Source organism: Schistocerca gregaria, unplaced genomic scaffold, assembly GCF_023897955.1.
Source record: "Schistocerca gregaria isolate iqSchGreg1 unplaced genomic scaffold, iqSchGreg1.2 ptg001054l, whole genome shotgun sequence".
NCBI lineage: Eukaryota > Metazoa > Arthropoda > Insecta > Orthoptera > Acrididae > Schistocerca > Schistocerca gregaria.
Genome location: NW_026062400.1, coordinates 12,501 through 15,000, shown reverse-complemented (window position 1 = coordinate 15,000; position 2,500 = coordinate 12,501). Strand labels below are relative to the sequence as shown.

The window sequence follows — 2,500 nt, the reverse complement described above, 5'->3', positions numbered from 1 at the left end:
GCTGCACCTTAACCTAAGTTACGCTGCACCTTAACCTAAGTTACGCTGCACCTTAACCTAAGTTACGCTGCACCTTAACCTAAGTTACGCTGCACCTTAACCTAACTTACACTGCACCTTAACCTAAGTTACACTGCACCTTAACCTAAGTTACACTGCACCTTAACCTAAGTTACACTGCACCTTAACCTAAGTTACACTGCACCTTAACCTAAGTTACACTGCACCTTAACCTAAGTTACACTGCACCTTAACCTAAGTTACACTGCACCTTAACCTAAGTTACACTGCACCTTAACCTAAGTTACACTGCACCTTAACCTAAGTTACACTGCACCTTAACCTAAGTTACACTGCACCTTAACCTAAGTTACACTGCACCTTAACCTAAGTTACACTGCACCTTAACCTAACTTACACTGCACCTTAACCTAACTTACACTGCACCTTAACCTAACTTACACTGCACCTTAACCTAACTTACACTGCACCTTAACCTAACTTACACTGCACCTTAACCTAACTTACACTGCACCTTAACCTAACTTACACTGCACCTTAACCTAACTTACACTGCACCTTAACCTAACTTACACTGCACCTTAACCTAACTTACACTGCACCTTAACCTAACTTACACTGCACCTTAACTGTCACATGTAACGTCACAGGAATGTAGCTTTGCCTAACAGCAACCCTCTGAACATAGTTCACTGCTTGGATCCTCTGGTGTCATGTGTATTTCTTGATGCCATGGTGCGTACCCTCACATAAAGGTCTTTCGAGTGTTGCGTACTTTCTACACAGTCCCGCTAACCACTGGAAGGGTGTACCGCTACAGAACGAATATCGCCCTCCCCTCCTGCCCTTCCAAGCTGGTCGGTCAGGCGTTTGTTTGTGAAATGAGCCTTGCAGCTGTTCAGTTGCATTCGGTTGTCGATGCAGTCAGTGTACGTTGTGGTACGGCCTGTGTGGACTGTCCGCTGATGTACGCGTAACCCACACTGATCATCCGTCGTTACGTACTGAGTGACATAATGTGGCACATGCTTGACCGTACACCGGCTGCGCCCTACAATGGCGAATCATAAGGGCCATATGTTGTGCACGATGCTACTTGTCTCGTCTCCCCATTACAGCGAGATTGCACTGTTGTACGCCGTACAGACATGTGGTAAGTAGGTACGGACGAAAGTATTGCATGTTGGCCCCCCCCCCCCCCCCCTCCTCCCTCTGCCGGGAATCAGCGTGAGCCGTCTGTTGATGTAGCGACGAGGGTTTTCCTATTTAATCGTATTGCCCCACACAACATGATAGCACGGTGGACCGCGTTCCACATCTGCGACATGCTACAGAGGCCGGTTGACAGTCGACCGCGCAAGGGACATTGCACACGTGCGCGGACCATCTTCCACGTGTTCTCTCGTGTACATGCCGCAGTGTGTATGTGGGCTGATGTAGCGTGTCGTGACACATAACATGCAGGCATGCCAGAATCGTAGATTTCGCAAATGTAGATTGACGTATACGTTTGCTGCCAAAGATCCGCAAATGAACTGGAAATCAGTTGTTGAGCGGTTGTTCGCGCTGCAGGTGCATCGGTGATAGCGACGATCGGTACATCTGTGAACCGGTTGTTTCGGCGGTACCCGCCATGCCCCCGAACCTGAGTTGGCCATGTGGGTATGAAGCGATACGAGGCTGTGGCTTGGCGGGACAGTCCCCGGCCGGTGAGGGGGGGCCGCCCGGCGTGCTGGCCGCGCGCTGCGTGAGCGCACGCACTACAGCCGGCTGGTGGGGGGCGCCCAGTGGCAGGAGCGCCGGCCGACGGGCCCGGCTGGCGTCCCAGCTATGCGCCGGCGCACCCTGCGCGCGGCGCCAGGCGGCCAAAGTGGGTTCTGTCGAGCCCGGTGCGAAGCACGGTGGACATCTGCAGTGTGCTGGTCCGATTGCGGACTGTGTGCGTTGAGGATGCGCCGCCGCCCGGCACTCGGCGTCGCGACGCCGTCTGCTGCTCGGTCGCCCCCAGCGGTTCTCGCAGGTGGTTTGTATCGCAGCTCTGCGGACGTGTTGGCGCGTGCGCTGTGCTGGGAGAGTTCGCTTCTGCACCCAAGTGGGGCTTTGCCCTTCTGTGGCGCTGGCGTTGGAGCTGCCGGTCACCGTAGGTGGCGCGTGTTGTTTCCCGCCGGCAATGCCACGACAGCACGCTCCCGGGCCTCTGTCGGCAGCGGCAAGCTCAGTTGGGAGCACGGGTGTTCGCACTGAAAGCGTCTACTCGCCTATCTCCGGGCGATTGCGCCTCTCTCGAACCCGACCAAGTACTTAGGACGGCGCTGCGCGCCGCCGGGACCTGAGAGGGTTTCGAGGTGTATCGTGCAGGGGAGCTCAGCCTCCTCCTGTTTGCAGAATAATTGAGCGGACGCTTGCGTGTTCGCGCGGGCCCTCGGGACACACTCCCGGGCGGCCGGCTGCTCAGCTCTCGTTGACGCAGCTCCCTGGT

At 55.3% G+C, this 2,500-nt stretch overlaps 1 non-coding gene across 1 annotated transcript in view; it reads left to right on the top strand.

Moving 5' to 3' along the window:
* Positions 1–2,492: 2,492 nt before the first annotated feature.
* The window catches only part of LOC126327550 (small subunit ribosomal RNA), a 1,893-nt gene continuing 1,885 nt past the window's right edge, over positions 2,493–2,500 (top strand). Inside the window, exon 1 of the ribosomal RNA XR_007561357.1 lies at positions 2,493–2,500. This exon is cut by the window's right edge and continues 1,885 nt beyond it. This is a non-coding gene — a ribosomal RNA (small subunit ribosomal RNA).